The sequence below is a fragment of the Pithys albifrons genome, chromosome 9 (assembly GCF_047495875.1).
Source record: "Pithys albifrons albifrons isolate INPA30051 chromosome 9, PitAlb_v1, whole genome shotgun sequence".
Classification (NCBI taxonomy): Eukaryota; Metazoa; Chordata; class Aves; order Passeriformes; family Thamnophilidae; genus Pithys; species Pithys albifrons.
In genome coordinates, this window is record NC_092466.1 from 31,723,818 (window position 1) to 31,741,405 (window position 17,588).

The window sequence follows — 17,588 nt, forward strand, 5'->3', positions numbered from 1 at the left end:
GGGTTATGTCTTTAAACTTAAAGAGAGCAAGTTTAGATTAAATTCTTCCCTGTGAGGGTGGCAAGACCCTGGCACAGGTTTTCCAGAAAACCTGCAGCTGCCCCATCCCTGGAAGTGTTGCTCTGTATAACAGCCCCGCTAAAGGTTTTCATCACAGTCGTGCTGCCTCTAGGGAGAATATAGCCCTGTCAAGTCAGAGATCCCGGGCACAGGCTGTGACCCCACAGCCCCACAGGTGTCAGGATGGGGATCACGCACCATGGAGAAGTGCTGGGAGCAAACCACAGAGGGACATCTCTGCTGAAAGGCTGAAATATCAGCTTTGAATGCTGCTTGCCAGGGGAACAAAGAAAAAAAAAAGAAAAAAGTTGCTTCTCATAACTGTGAAAATAACTGGGATACACAAATCATTCATGAGACAAGACTCTCAAAATAATGACTTTGTTTCTGAATAGTGATAGTCTGCCTACTAAGCTTTACTTTCCAGCCCTTTCTTCCAAAACTAGTTTCACTTACCCTTGTATTTCCTGCTCTATCGTGTCTCCTTTGCTTTGTGTAAATACTGCCTTGTCCCATGGCTGGGCCTCGAGTCCAGAGAGAGGTTAATTGAGCACGTGCCTTAAATGGTGCAAGTAGCCTTCTTCCTCGAAGGGCTGAAATAAAAAGGTATAGCAAGAGTCACATTTTCAGTTCTCCTGTTGGACCCATTACCTAGTGTGTGAGTGCTGAGCAAGATTGTCAGAAGGCTTTCTGGACATACTTTACAGGAAACAGTGCCTTCAGAACTGAACACAGCTGAGGAATAAGGTCAGGTGTGGCACCTCTTTCCAGCAGACCAGGAGGGAAAGCAAAACCCTGGCACCATTTTCCAAGCAATCTTCTGAGAAGAGATGCAGTAGAGCTCTGTGGGTGCTTCTCAGAAGCTTCCCACCCCTCCAGGGAAGCTGGAGCCACTGACAGGATTCCCAGATTGCCAGGCACTCGTTTGCCTTTGCCCTGTGCCATTTCTCAGAACCTGTTTCTATTTATGTCTCATTTCTCTGTGCTTTGGTCTTAAACCAGTCTTCCTTGAGCCTTGAAAACTCCCAGCTCTTTGCTCTGGGTAAGTCAGTCTGAGCGTGGTTCTGGCTTTTCCTTACTTTTTATCAGCACTTATTTTCTGTTCCCGAGGGCATGTCTACCTGCTCCAGTCTCACCATCCTGACTGTGAATTCCTGAGGACAAGGGGGTTCAGGTTCATTTTCAGCAGAGTCACCCAGTGGATGGCTTTGTGTTAGGAACTGACAGCAAATTTTATTGGAGCAGAGAATTTACCAAAAACTCAAACAAAACAAAACCCCCCCAAACCCAACAAACAAACAGCCACAAAAAAGTCCAAAAAACAAACCCACAAGAGATTAAAATAAGCAACATGTTTTGCTTTAAAATTTTTAGGGCCAGATCTTCAAGTGGTGCAAATTAGCATAAGTTTTCAGATACTATAACCCCTACAATCTGAGTCAAAGTCAAAATTGGATGTGATTTTATTTACAGTTTGGTTACTTTTCAAGGCTAAAACTCCAGCTTCTCCTGGGGGTGGGCTTGGTCCTTTTCATCTTGTATTTGGGCTGCTTCCACCTGTTTTGCAGGAGTTTGTTTCTATATTTGATTTCTTTTTTGCTGCTGCAATGTATGGGCCTTGTTCTTTCACCTCCCCTCTCATTCATGTCTCTCTCGACTCTCTGTTGTCCAACCTTTTCAGGTATCTTTTTCCTTCTTCCCCCTCCTGTCTTTCCTCTTCCTTGGTAGTTCCCTCTCCTTCCCCCTTATCTCAGCAATTGCTGCCAACAGCTATATTTGGAATAGAGTGGGAACAAGCTATTCTTGTGACTTTACTTTGAAATAACTGAGAAGAGCAGATGATTTTCTTTGAACAAATAGAGAATACATTGAGGAGAAGGCAGGCTAGTAAAATCAAAACAATATCATTAGGGAATACCTGCCCAGCAGGTTCATCTTTCCCCACTCTCAGGATTACCTAACCAGCTATCAGTTCTTGTTTGCTCTGTTTTAGCTTTAAATCCTCCTTTTGTGCCAAGTTCTTCTCTCCAGGTTAGTAACCCGAGGTGCTAACAAGGCCTAGCTCACCACCACAATGTCTGGGCACTCGTACATCAAGGGGAATGACTGACACCTAAAATCTCACATGCTAAAATTAAACAAACCAGGATATATATTTGTTTAACATCTGAATTCAATGCTGTTGCATCTTCTGGTGTAGTCACAGGATACTGGTAGAGTCCCACTTACATGAGCTAGCACAGAAATGTGCTGGGAGGAGCCATTTCCTATGGAGCAATATGATTTCTCCATATCCACTCACATTAACACCTGCTCATCACCACCTGTTCCTCATCCCCCTGACACTGAAACTGCTCTAAGCAACAACATACTAACAAAGCCAGGGAGAAACAGAGCTACCTGAACGGGACAGCACAGAATGTAGTTCTCCCTATCCCCCATATTTCTGTGTTTATGCAATTAACTCCCACACTGGCAAATGAAACAAGAAATGAGGCCAAATGAGAAATTCAGCATCGTGGCTTAGTGCTTTGTGCCTGTGCCAGAAGAAGACCCAAGTCTATTTGTCTACTCCCAAGTGAAGCTGGTTCTATCAAAACTGTATGGCTGCAAAGTGTTTGTGTGTGAAACTGCTTCATACAGGAGAAGATACATGAAATTACATGCAGAAAGATGCAGGGACAAGATCCTTCCTTACAAGTGGCTACTAAATGTTAGACAAGAAACTAGAAGGAAGTGATTCTTCCATCCATCAGTGACTTCCTGGCAGTTTATAAACCAGCTAACAGACATGGTCGTGCTGACATGGTGCTCCCACAGTTCTCTGCAATAATTGTTAATAAGCTCAGTTTGCCAACAGAATACAGGTCAATACCATTATCTTAGGAGGGCAAGGCAGACAGACAGACCTGTAATGCTTTTCTGCAAGACCATCTCACAGGAAAACAGATCCCTCTTCATGCAAACAGATTGTTTTCCATGTTCACACTACTTCTACTACCACCACCACAATACAGATCCTGAACGTGCAGGGTGTATCAGTAACAAAAAAAGCCTAAGCAAAGGGAAAATTAATGACCCAGGCTAAGAAGTGTCATTTCAGTACTACCAGTAATTCCCAATAAGGCTTGCCAAGTGTCTCTGGGCTTCTGTCCCTTAAAACTGAGCACAAGGGAATCTGGTATATGCTGCAGACATAACAATATAATAACATTTCATACCAAATTAAGTACCTGTGCAATGGCTAAGCACATTTCATCAGTTTCAGATGAGATTTTTGTGCTGCCACAGAAAGCACATGTATTTTACTTATGTGTTGCCAACCCCAGGAAAACAGACAAATGAACTTTGACATATTTAGAGAGCACTACTAAATCTGTGGTGAACTCAGAGGGCCCTCCCCTGACATCTCTCATCCCCTGTCCCGTCCTCACTATGCTGGCAACTTACAGCTTTGCTGTCAGTCCCCTCAACTCCCCATGCTCAGTACAGCTGAATAACGACTGCAAAGAGCATCTGAAAAATCATCTTTAGTTTAAGGCTCATAGGATGCCAAAAACACAGACCTGGGCCAGTTTGCTGAAGAGATCATTAGCCCATAGCTGTCTGGTCACAAACAAGTCTGTACTTACTAGTCCAGGGACCAGCTTCCCAGGCTCTCAGGAATGCCAGTGTGCCTTTGCTTTTTATTATTATGCAGATGTGACTCAGGCTTGGCTGCACCTAAGCCATAACTAACCCCAACAAAGTAGGCTTTCCTCATCCTCCCTGACCTGGACCAGCTGAGAAGATGAGCATTTTCTGATCCTTTCTACCACCACTCAGAATGGAAAGAATTTTCATACCCATAGTTAGAGTCCTTGCCTAGGGTGTGTGATGTGCTGGATTCAGCTCTCTTTTCTGCCAAAAAGCAGATCGGTTTTCTTTCACATTGTAGGATGGCACCCAAAACCATGTTTCAGAACCACGCTGGGGCCTCCCTGTGTCTTTCTGATGCAGGCTCTCCTCCAGCTGGACTGTCTCCACACTGGAGGTCAGGGCTCCTGCCTGTAGAAAGCCAAGATCCAGTAGGAAGATGCAGCTTGTGTCCCTGTTTCTGCCCTGTAGTGCCGAGCAGGCCACGAGGAGCTGACAGGCTGTGCAGCTGGAAAAGGGTAAATGAGAAAACTGTAAGTGCTACATTACCAGTATTGATCTGCAGCTACAAACCACAACCTGCAGGTACCTTCCAGGCATCCGAGGATGGACAATCACTGTTGCCAGATCCCACAAATGGGAAGAGAAGGTGTGAAGAAAGAGCTGTGCCACACAGATGTTGTTTTTTACTTCAAACCATAAGAGATATCAAAGAACAGGAAGTATTGACCCTGTGATGCACAAGAGACCTTCCTTAAAGCTAGGCTGAATAACCATAACCACATCAACCTCCCTGTCCTGTGATTCAGGACAGCACTTGTGCTGGAGCACACTAAAAACCATCTCTGCCACATGCCTGGACAGGCTGACCAGGGTTGCCATGGACTTTGCAGACTTTCTGGTAACCACACTTGTTGAAACACAATTTAAAGTTGACAACGTGTCTAAAAACATACACAGTGTCAGAGGAGGAATGAAATGTTGCTTCCCCCTCTCTCCCCCAACCTCATTACAGGCTAAGGAAAAATAATGTATGGAGAATAATACTTCACCATCTAAAGAGTTTTTCTGGTTTCTAAATCTAGTGAAGAGTCATTGCATATTTTGACAGAAAAATGGATCAAAATAATAAAGTGAATACAAAATTATATTGCTGTCAATAATTTAATTTACACAAAATAGCACTGTGACATGGTAATTGTTATATATGATGCAGCATTCAGTATAATATTTGGAGAATGCATTATAGAAAGTCAACATTTAACTACTAAAATCAACTTACATAATCAAAGCTGTCAGAGAATCTTTACAGTTTTATATTAATTTGAATGTAATTTACTATAGAGGTGTCATTCTTAGAGGTGCTTACAATAGTTAATGATCTCTGCATTTCCATTACAAAATCCTATTTTCAAAGGTTTATAACTTGGTCTTAAGAACTCTCAGCCCTCTGGCACACTTGCCTTTTCTTGTAAAAAAACTATGGTTCAAACTTTTCTCTCAGAGCAGACAGTGTGGTTACTTTCCAAATTCATTTTGAGGATTTGCTAATTTGCTGCTTGCTACCCAGGGGTCTCAGAAAAAGAAAGGTGCCTCATGGTAGAAGACACTACAGTTACATTCTTCCATTTTCCTGAGGATATTACCCCTCAGACCATTTTTCTTGCTGAAGTGTCTAAGTATCTTCCAATATTGCATCCAAACCTTCTCCATCACTCCTTCTCTCTTTCCTGTGTCACTGCCATTAAGCTTTCTTTGAGATCCTTCTCCTCATTTCAGACTCTTGGCTCTGTTCTGTGTCCTCTCACAGGTGGCCACTCTTGTGCTGGCATCAGAACTCCCATCGCATCCCTCAGTCCTTGGGCTCTCCTGGCTGCTCAGTCCCTCAGGCTGCAGCCCAAGTGCACTTTTCCAACTGACTAGAAAACCAACAATTAGTTTTGCTCTAGCAAGTACATTTCTCTCCCTAATCTTTCATGCTTAATTCATATCAGACAATACCCATCAGCCTACCCAGACCGGCTCTGTGGGTTGGTTGGGGATTTTCAGTTTCCCAGCCATGGGAACTGTGTGGCCCCAAGGAACTAAAGCTGTTCCCCTGCCCAGGGCACAGGACACTGCAAACCAACTGTCCACAAACACATTGCTACAGGTAATTTTCAGAAACAATTTGAAAGGAAAATTGTCAACACAAAGCCATAATAAATATGACACAAAGTCATAATAAAAGGAAAACAAATTACTACCTTGCTTTGGTAGACCTGCACCAGTTCATGGGTCTGGTTTTCCCAAATCCTGCTCAAATTTACTTTTTTTTCCCTTCTGCCATGTTAGCCAGCTGTTATTTGGGTCCCCCAGATTTCTGTAACCTGAGTGTTCTTTGATCAGACATGTCTGAACCACCATGCACAACTACCCATGATCTAAATCATCACTACCATGTAAACAGTTAGATTTACACTGAAGTAGTTTTGTCAGTTGTCCAGGATTTCTTTTCTTTTTTCCCCCTGCAAGGAGAAGAGCATTTTAAAGTATTTGTCATGCTCTTTTCTAGCCCTTCTGCCCTGATATGGCCACTTCTGTCCAGTGCTAACACTTAGCCAAAACATTTCCTTCCCTTTTTCCATAATTGCCATTTTCCCTGTTTAAAAGAAGTGACTGTACTAGTTTTTAATAATCTAATGATGTCACAAATAAGAAGGGCTGATGGACGTGATTCAAGAAAAATGTGCTCCTATTTAGACTGGATAGAACTGGTGACTAACTCAGTGAAAGGGCAGTTAACAATGAGAAAGACAACACTGGGAATATTCTGTTTGATCTTTCAGATTCATAATTTAGTGGTACAAAGAAACTCTAGAAATCACTTTTATTTTTCCCAGTGGATGTGCAGCTGGACAGAAGCAGGATGAGTGTCTGGCTAAACTGTATTTTATAGAAACATTTAACACATTTCAGATTTTTATTCTGGTTTTGGAAAAAAAACCCTAAAGGACTGACTATAGCATGGACTATTGCCTGAAAGCTCCGGATGTTACTTCATCATTCTTTGTGTTGAGAAAACAGACCTGGAAGATGAAACTTGAAAACTGTCAGAAAAGCCAAGAATTGTATGGATCTCTTCTCCTGCAGAATGAATGGGACCTGACAGGCACAAGGAGCTTAGAGGACAGTCTTCCAGACTGGATGACAATTCTTGAGTTTTGACTGTCCCCCACAGAAAAATCTACCAGACCAGTATTTTCCCTCCTTGAATCTCAATGAAGAGGTTTTCCTCTGATGTAGGTAGTGCTGCCCGTTCTCCCGAGGTTGACGCCCACTCCATTCAAGTATTCCTAGTGCAGCAGGGATGTCAGTGGCTAATGGCTTGCAGCCAACAGCCCACACATTTCCTCCACAGCAAAAATGCCTTAATTCTGACCCACAGCCTTTCAAGTAGATAGTGAAAAAAATCAGTCACAAAGAGCTTTGCTTTTATCTGTATTTCTCCTTCAGAAAGATCTGAAAAAAGCCATCAGACATTGTTCTTTTCTTTTTCAAGGTCCATGGTCATCGAGGGTGAGGCTTGGTGCTGCTGTTAGAGCCTGAGCAGAAGCCAAAGGCATTCAGGTGGTGGTGCTGATGGGTTTGGGTGAAGGAGTTTCAAGCAGGGTGACTGCCAGGGGATGAACCACCACAGCTGCATCCAGCCTCTCCCACTCAACAGCAGTCCTGAACACCATTCATGTTGTAGCCAGGTGGGTATTGGTCTCTTCTCTCAGGCAACCAACAGCAGGATAAGAGTGCAGGGGCTTAAGCTCTGCCAGGGGAGGTTTAGTTTGGATATCAGAAAGAAGTTCTTCACAGAGAGAGTGCTCAGGCATTGGAATGGCCTGCCCAGGGAGGTGGTGGATTTTCCAGCCCTGGAGATTTTTAAGGTGAGACTGGATGTGGCACTGAGTGCCATGATCTGGTAATCACAGTGGGGTTGGGTCAGGGGTTGGACTTGATGATCTCGGACGTCTTTTCCAACCCAACTGATTCTATGATTCTGTGATTTCTGCTGAATCAGTCCAGCCATCACCTTGTGTTTCTCCAGCCAGGCACAGAAGGGACAGCAGTTTTGAACTCCCAGTGGAAGTTTTCCATGCTCAGCACAGACAGGAAGAACACTGCTGGTGTTACCTGGAGCTGTGGGCAGTGTCCCCAGCCAGCATCTGAACGGGCAAGAGGAAAATGTACATACCTACAAACTGGGCATGGCCATCACCACTGACTCTGTGATGGGGCAAAATAGACAATTCACCTGTGTCCTTATAGACCCACAACAGACAAACACATACATGGCTTTAAGAGCAGTGCACAGGAAATGGGATACAGAGGAACAAAGCTGTGCACTCATAACTCCATTGCACACAACCCTAAACAGACTGTATTCTACCTAGTGATGAAAGTTAAAACTATTGTACTATATAGCCATGAATAACAGAATAACAGACAATTCTGAGTTGGAAGGGACCCACAAGGATCATCAAGTCCAACTCAAGTCAATGGCCCACACAGGGGATTGAACCCACGACCTTGGCATTATTACAACCAAGATTTAACCAACTGAGCTAATGGAAAACAGCACAGACAAAAAGTTCTTATATTTATAATCTGGCTAAACAGAGGTGAGGAGAGGTGCAGCAATGGTCACAGGGGAACATGGAACCCAAAATTACAGTATGAGGACTGCTGGAATCAAAAACCAGGGAGAAAAGAGTTGGCAAACCATTGAGTTATTTTCCAATGGTGCTGTCAGGATGAAAGAAAGATAAACTACTCTGAATGTTAGCAAAGTTATGTAGTGAGAAATATTTGAGATGTTAATAAATACATATAAATCAAAAAGTTATTAGGAAAAAAAAGCTCAAAGACAAATACAATGTAGGAAAAATCACCAAGTGGATGGCAGGTGGCCAAGCCTTGCGATACAGATAGAAAGATACTCCACTTCATTCAGTAGAACAAGAAAGTCCGGATGACGAGAAGTAAGAAAGATAATTAAACTGAATGAGAGGAATTAATTTAAAAAATCATTATGCTGACCTTGCATAAATAAAGTTTCAAAGGTTGCACACATGCTAATTTGAGGATCAGGATGGCTATAAATACAGAGACAATTAAAAACATTCACTCCTTTACACCGGGATAAAGGTAGGATCTGAATGGAGGTGGATGTATTTGGTACTGTTCCAACTGATTATGATCTTGGAAAAATTACATGGAAACTGATGTGGAAATATACCAAATATAAGGAGAACTGCAAAATGTACACATGAACTCAAGGAGCAAAAGTAAAACAGTAAAATGAACATAGGTTAAAAAATACAAGCTGCAGAAAACTGACAGCAGGAACGGTTTCAGAAAAAACGAGGATAAGTAAATTGGATAAAACAGAGGAAAAGGCTGGCACCCATCATCGCCATGACACTTGCATTACATCTCACTTCCAAGTGCAGAGTCCAATTTGGGAGAAGGCAAGAAGCAGAATATGCTCTTTTATAGGGAAAAAAAGGCTTCTTTCTTTTGCAAGTTCCTGTGTCAGTAGCCATTTTATGGGGCTGCCAATCACGGCAAATCAACTCAAAAGCCAGATCATTTTCTAAAGCATCTACCTTCCTAGAGAAAGATTTTCAAGTTGACTGTGTACAATCCAGCTGCTGCTTTTAATCTTTCCCTGACAACAGTAGTTGTTTTATTACTTTGACAGTCATTTTTAGCCCATGAATAGTACCACAGTCCTTGTAAGATAGGAAAATTCTTTTGATCTACAATTTCATAAGGTTTAGCAATGGACAAAGGATTTTTCCGGTATACTTGATCACACACTTGCTGAAGTTTAGGCTTAGAGCCAATAAAAAGGCACTGAGCTCCCCATTTGGAGATACACAAAAATCCTTTTTGATGAATAATGACTGCCAGAAAAAAATTAATTTATTATAAAATACTGCTTATTAATAGAAAATTAAAAATCAGGTTGCTCCTGAAATAACTTTGATTCATTGCCACAACCACTTTTAACTTCCGCACTGTTTTGATACAGTATGATATGGAGGATAGAAAATATGGCTGCAAGATAGACACAAGTGTAAAAAAGGAAGGTGTTTCAAGCTGTGTGTAATAACTAAGAGAAACTGAGAGAAGACTCAGGCAGACACAGCAGTTTTCCAGCATAATGACTTGTTCTATTTGCTCTGCAAGTAAGAACTGTATGTTTTGTGCAGTCTGAAACACTGTATAAACTCTAAAATAAAATATATTTCTAAACAAGAATAGAAAGCCATTCGATATTTTGAGTGAAAAAGTAATTTAAAATTATAAAACCTGTAATTTTTATTAGTACAGACTGAAGTACTTTGAGCACTTACACACATGTTAAACTTCTCACACATGTGCATCCCATTTTCCTGTCCTATTCACACCGGAACCCATTCCGGTTTTCCTTATGGATAAGGAATTAAAACAGAAGGCATTTGTGATATTAAAGTGTAAGGACAATGTTTCCAGGAGGGCTATCAATTTAGCAGCCAGTCAGCTGAGTACCCAACTACCTGTGGGGAATATTTAGGTAAGGTGCTGAATTGAAATCTACCTTCTTTAAATTCTTTCCTTTGAAAACTCGAAGTCCATTGGCATAGCCAATTTCCATAAAGTTATTCCTTTCTAAAAATCCACACCAAGCTTAAAATTCAAAGAGTAAAAAGAAACAATAATCATTTTGGCTGGGTGCAGTTAGAAATCAGTCATCTTGATACTTAGATTTCTCAGAAGGGAATTACAGAGGATTAAAGGATGAACAGGAGTTCCTCTTCCACTCCCTGCACTATTCAGTTGTTCATGTCTGTAGTATTTCTTAAATAAGTATATTACAGTAGACAAAAACATTGGATTTCATACATTTGCCAGACAACTTCTATTTGTAATGTCTTGAAATTTCCACAGAATTCTCCAAAAATCCCATTTTCTGGCAAAATGCCAGCCTGACTCCTACAGTCTAAGATTCACATAACAAATACTTTGGCACAGAATTTTCAGATAAACCACTTAACTTTGGTTTCATTAAATTTTTCAGACAATATCTTGAGATGCCGCTGTGCAATTAAAAAAATTTAAAAACCTAAGTATTTCACAATCAGCTACAGCTGACCCCAGTGTCACTGACCTTGAGAAATCAGCAATCAGTGCAAGCAGAGATCTTCACTTCTGTTTCTCCAGTTTGCCACATCTCTAAATGAAAGACTTCTTAAGGGGTTATCTTTACTTCAAGTTATATTTTTAGCCCACTGTTTTGAAATTATGCACATCTCTGAGCTCTGCACGTGCAAGATTTTCTTTCCATTCTTTGCTCCAAATTAGGAAGACTCAGAGGAAAGAATTTGGCCACTGTTGTTTGCTAATTATGTTCAGAAGTTCCTACAGAACATCAACCTCTTGCATCAGACCATGCCTGGAATTACAACTTTCTCAGCATTTTTCCGCTCAGTCCTGTAAACTGAGTTATTCCCTGCCATTATCAGCTGCTGAACTTTCCCTTTGAGACCTCAGTCCACTACAGTGGGAAGGATGGACTAACTGCAGGAAACACGGCCACGTGTTCTGCATCCTTCCTGCCACATCCTGCAAAGTGCTTAAGACGTTGTGCAGTAGAAATGAATGAAAATTGGCGAGCACAAGCAGAGCTGTGCTCTGATAACCCATGTAAACTGCAGCTCATGTAGGTGTTCTCCTCTCTGAGGACTGTAACTAACTAGGAGAGGTGTGGCTCCAAGCCCTGCCGGAGCCAGGGGCAGCTGACACCCCAAACTGAGGGGCAGGCATTGATTGCTGTCAGCACAGCAGTGCCTGGGCAGTCTCTGCTTCCCCAGACTGCCCCTGTGCAGCTGACAGGCAAGTCACTGCATGCCATGCACAGGGCAGCAGAACTACAAAGCCTGCAAGAACTTTGTGCAGGTGGGACTGGGTAAGGTTCAGGGGGCACAGACCTCCCCACCAGGACCATCCTGTTGTCTGTAACCATGTTTATTTAACTGATCATCTATGTCTGCGAAAGCATCAACTTCACAAACAAATTATTCATCAAAAATACAGTTCCATGATTTCTGCTTTCCAATACTGGCTGCTTTAAGGATATTTCATCTAATAAATCTGAAGTAGGCATGAATAAACAAATATGGCATTCTACTAACCTCGTTAATTATGCATCAACTACATGGTGCTGGAAGTGCACACAATATTGGGAGCTCATGGAAGATGAGTCTGCGAAAAGGAAAGATTATTATCTACATGATCAGAAACCTCATTTTGCTTTTAGCTTCATCTGTTTTGGATGTTTTGACTTAAAAATGTGTTAATAATCTCCAAGTTGTGACTGCCTGATTTAAAATATGATGTCTCCATATGATATTTCAACATTCTGCACACTATACCTAAAACCAATCAGATTAAAGCCTTTCTAGCGCAGTGTTCTGTCTCTTCATTTGTGAAATACAGCTATTCCTTCATCATTCTCTGTGGGTCTACAGAAACACTACAGAGCTTTTCACTTTGGAAAGGGAAGAAAGAAAAAAGGAGAGTTGCCTCCTCAACAGCAAATAAAGGGCCCAGTTTCTTGGCATCAACTCAGTGACACAGATCATCTCTTGGAGAAGGAGAAAAATGTTGTCTTCTGAATTACAGGCCCAGCAGAAGCTTTTCTGCATAGTGAAGCAAATCATAAACATAAGGCTCTCATTAGCAGAAAAAGCTTTTCCAGGAACAGAACAGTGACTGGAAAATCATCTGATTCCTGGACATCCAGCATTTCAGCCATCGGCCCCAAGACAAAAGGAAAAGGGAGGCCAAGGGCCCTGGCCTAAGCTGGGCTCATAAGGACTCTCTGGCTAAATTTCTGCAGTATCTGCTTTCACTCAGGTCATTCAGGCTCAGCACCCTTCCAATATCTCACCTTCCTCCTTGATGTGACAGCAACTTCTGCAGCAGGCACATCTCCACACCTCTTTCTGGGGAGGGAGGATCCTTGTTTAGTCCTGGCTTCAGTGTCTGAAGTATCTGCCAATACTCAGCACTGCTGTATCAAGGAGTCTGTTGCAAAAAGCAGGTCAGTGCTCTCCCAGTTTCCTGGTAATCCAAGAAAAGAAAGAGTATAAACAACCAAATAGGACTTGCATAGCCAACAACACCCTTCAATATCAATTCTCTGTCATTCTTCCAGCAATCAGTCCAGGCCAGGGTGTTACGGCATCATTCCAACAGTTGTCATGAGCACTGTCAATTGCCCTTCCTCCCACTTCTCATCTACTGCCTCAAATCAGGAACTGCTTTGTATTACTGGAGAAAAAAGAGCTTCCTCCTCTGGTCAGAGATGCTGCAGATATATAGATATATATGTATAAGGAAAAGGATGAAAAATCAAAAATGTGTCTGTAGCATTTGTATAGTTTGTACACACATGTTTGTATATGCGTGTGTGTGCGTGTGTGTGTAGTGTATATATATATGCAGCATCTGTATGGATCTAGCTTGTAATCCAGAATTTCTTACATGTAAATAAGAGAGCGTTTGGCTTGTGTTTGGGGCAGTTGGTTTCTCACACAAATGTATGAGGCTGCATTACAGCTACAAATGTTTCTTTTGAGCAGTTAACACTGCAATAATAAGAAAATATTGGTGCAAACATTTTACAGGTGATATCCGTAAACTTTGTATTAGTGTTGCTAAACCCAACAGACTGCAACAGTATCACCTCTGTTAAACCTCATCAATTTTCTATGAACAGGTCTATGAACAAATTACTGTCCCTGATAAACTATCAATATGAAACAAAACCAAGTATCCAGAAAATTTTCAGCAAACGAGGCTATATTGTGGCATATATTAAGACCTCTCAGAAAGTAGAACATTTATTGCTAAAAAGATTCCTTAAATATTCCTTTAAAGCAGAGGTTTTAAAAAGCCAAAATGACCTGGGTCCCTGGTAGTGAAAGGTGAAGTGGGCTGTTATATTTGGAATCACCTTTGCAGCAAAGGAGCACCTCAATAAATGCTCTGTGTGACCAGTGTGACAGAGGGTTATGTGTTTGCCAACACAACCTACATTTTTTACACTAATAGTACAAGACAGAATAAATATTATCTGCACTCGTGTGACAGACCTTGGATAAAGCAGAATTGGCCTGGTTGATTAGGAGCACGTGTCAAACACAGATAATGGGGGAATCCCTTTCAGCAGCAGCACACCAGCTCAGCAACCATAATGAGGCCAATTTAACGAGCCTTCTGTTTTACAAGAGATATTAATTGCAGTCCTGTCACATAAGGTACAATTCAAGATAAAATACATAAAAAGGGGGGAAATTAGTTTCCACTTTATTTTTGTCATGATTATACATTTTCTTGTAGGACCATGAATCTCCCCATGATCTGAATCCCCTGAGTGGCTGGCACACTCAGTGGAACCATGTGCATTGTTTTGAGGGTTGTTGAACACTACAAGAATGTCAGGCTTTTCACTGAACCTTTCCACCATTATGATTTTTATTCTACTCTACGGACGTTTTATTTGCTTGTTTGTATTCTAAAAACACAAAAAGCAGGCACCATCCCTGAACAAGTCTCAGCCACCCAGCTGCCCATCTTCTTGTGCTGAGGATTTAGCATTAAATGAATTTTAATATGTTGATAATTCAGTGGTGCTTGTGAACCAGATCTAGGCTGTCTTCTAATAATGAGCACACGTGCAATAACACATTGGCTGCAAAGCTCCAACTGCAATATATTAGCCATAAATGTTGCCAAATTGTATTAAAATAAAGACAGTAAGTTAGGGAATTTCTTACCCCTAATCCCAACAACAGATTAGAACAGTTCAGTTTGTTTAAAGATTCTATAAGAGCAGCTTTGCAGAGGAACTTGTTGCTCAAGAGCTGAACCTTAATGCTGTTTGTAATCTTAAACTTCTAGTCCATGGCAATGCCAAAAACTCCAAAATCACAATATGTGTAACCTGTGAACGTACCTGAAACCTTGGCCATCAAAAGGCTGATTTTTTCCTCAGGACTGAGAAGGAAATAGGTGGAAAGAAAAGCAAAGATAGGGTAATTTTTCTATTAAATATGCTAGTGTGGCACTTTCATTTTTCAGCAAGGAACAAGGATAGCCACAAAGATGGACTTTTGGGAATATTTAGCATTTATATAGGTCTTTACATGCTAATTTGAGATATTACCTCAGACAGTTTAGGACATGACAAAAACAGAGAGTCTAGAGCTCCTTTCAAGCCCAGGCTCACCAACAGAGCAGTTTCCTCAAGGGACTTTGGGTGACACATCAGGCAGTTCCTAATAAAACTTTCCTTCCTTACACTGGTGCCAGCACTAAAGTCCACCATGTTCTGCACAAAGCCAGCACAGGCAGGAAGTGCAGCACTGAAATTCAGCCAGCCACACACATCCTGCAGAATTCAAAGCATGGTCTGTCAGCCAAATGACACAAAACATTGAAACACGTAGTTTTAAAGTCTAGCCTTATTCAGCAAAGTATTTGCATGCTTTCAAATTACAGCATTTCCTAAATCCCACCCTCAAGAAGCGAGGCCACATTTGGCCTAAAGATGAAAATATGTACTAACCTGGATTGTCAGAACTATCTGTGAGTCCTAATTCACATTTTAAAAGTCCCAGGTAGAGATTATCTGCATTTTAGAAACCTCAATAACTTCTCAAATCCTGTCCAAGGAGTTTAATTTGCTTCTGAAAAGAGGTACTTTAAAGATTATAAATATACAATTCACAGTAATAGAACCTCAGCACGTACTCCCATACCTGTTGGACCAGAAAGCAAGTCTGACAACAGAAAGAGCAGCTCTCTACTGCTTGTTTGGAAATGCTGAGGTCATTCCAGGTGACCCTGTGCAAAGATAAAAGGACCAACTGAGTTTTTGTAGGCAGTACTTTCTGACTGTACGAAAAAAACAAAATACACAGATGTGAGAAAATTCAGTGGAAAAACTACTGAATAACCATTCCACCATCCCTGGAGGTTTTTCAACTGAGATTGGCCGTGGCACTGAGTGCCATGATCTGGTAAAGGGACTGGAGTTGGACCAAGGGTTGGACTTGATGATCTCGGAGGTTTTTTCCAACCCAATCCATTCTATGATTCTATGTTTGGGGAGGATTTTTTTGTTGTTTTTTTAAGATTTTTATTAATGCAAAGTACTGATATGTTACGACAGTGTATAATTTCATACTATGCACCCTGACAATATCCTTTCTGAGATCAGTGTTTTCATGTTTCTGAAAAGTACCATGTACATGTAAGCTACTTAATTAAATACAGGAAGTTATCCTCAAGCACGTTATCTCTTGCATATTCTGAACATGAAAGAGTCCAGTAGAATATTGATAGCCCATGCAATATGTAAATATTACAAAACATATTAGTTTTCAGTAATTATAATGACTCATCAAGAAAGAGAAAAAATAAAGGAAATAATATATGAATTAACTTTGATTGTCTTTTGTGCTGTCACATTGAGAGCAAATATGAGCCTCACATATGTAAAAGCAGCCCTGGCTCTGTCCTGCAGGGAGATCCTTCCCGCGGAGCTGGGACCTGGGGCAGACCCTTCCCTGTGACCTCCGGGAAAGCCGCCCCCGCTCCCCTGCAGTGAACACGTCCTGAAGACCCTCCTTTGTTTCTGTGCCCCTGGTCACAAACCAGTGACGGGCTCTGCTGCACTGGAATTAATCAAACAAACTGCTCCAAGCTTTAATCTTTTATTGGGCAGCCAGTGCAAGAGAGCATCACCTCATGAGTCCCGTATTGGTACACATTCAGCAGAAGAAATACACATGTGACATTTTGTCTTCACTGTGATCAACATGCAAGTTGGTATTTTCACATTGTTCTGTGATAGCTGCTGCCAAACCCAAGCACCTATGAGTAAATAAGAACAAGGACAGATCTGTCCTCTTACACTGAACTTCAGTGACTGATAAAACCTGCAAGTATCCAGAATACAGGTCTCTCAGTATACAGAAAATCTGAATTTCCAAATCAACAGCACAGATATTTCAGACAAACATCTGAACTTCGCCACATGAGGTTTAAAATGCCACAAAGTGGTGTTCCCTCCCTCCACAGCCTGGGCAAGGAATATGAGATGGTGTCAGATGAATCCTAGCATTTCTGTATGGCTTTTCCAGGACATCTGACACCCCTTAGTTAAGCACATACCTGACACCCTCTTGCCCCTCCAGTTTGCTCTCCCTGCATGGCACCAGCTCTTTGGGATTCTACAAACAGCAACCCCTTCCAGGAGCCTCGGACACAAGGTGGCAGCTGTAACGGATGACATCTAGTTATTGGATTATACACCCCCCAATTCTCCCTTCCTTCCTTCCTAAAGTAAAATGATGGTGTCCAGGTCAGCAGAAGAACAGGTCTGGTGCCCTGGGGTATGAGATTCCACATGACGTGGGGAGTGAGTGTGAAAAGTGTTGTTAGTGAGTCTCCTCTCGGCTACCGTTAGAGGAAGGTCCTTGTTATTACAGGGGAAATTTGAATACTTTAAGCTCACTAAGTATTTAGAATGCAACTACTTCAAAAAGACAGGCTACAACTGAAGTTTTCAGCAGTGGCTTTCAGAACCCCACCCACAGCAAAGCAGAAAGAAAAGAAACGGGAGCTCAGCATTTCTCACAAAATAGGGCTGTGTAAAACCCCCGGGCCAAAAATACTCTTCAGAGATCCTCGGAGAGCATAAAAGATCAAAACTTCAGCCTCAGCCCAGCGTATCTGAATTGCTAATAGATGCTTAGTACTGACTCCATCTGCACCATCGCACAACAAGGATTAGAGGTAATCAT

At 41.7% G+C, this 17,588-nt stretch overlaps 1 long non-coding RNA gene across 1 annotated transcript; it reads right to left on the bottom strand.

Moving 5' to 3' along the window:
- Window positions 1-17,033, bottom strand: LOC139675635 (uncharacterized). The gene is made up of 6 exons (XR_011698507.1): window positions 16,957-17,033; window positions 15,540-15,624; window positions 12,665-12,837; window positions 11,907-11,976; window positions 3,906-4,204; window positions 1-653 (listed from the first exon to the last, which is right to left on the bottom strand). It is a non-coding gene; the product is annotated as an uncharacterized lncRNA (long non-coding RNA).
- Window positions 17,034-17,588: the final 555 nt, after the last annotated feature.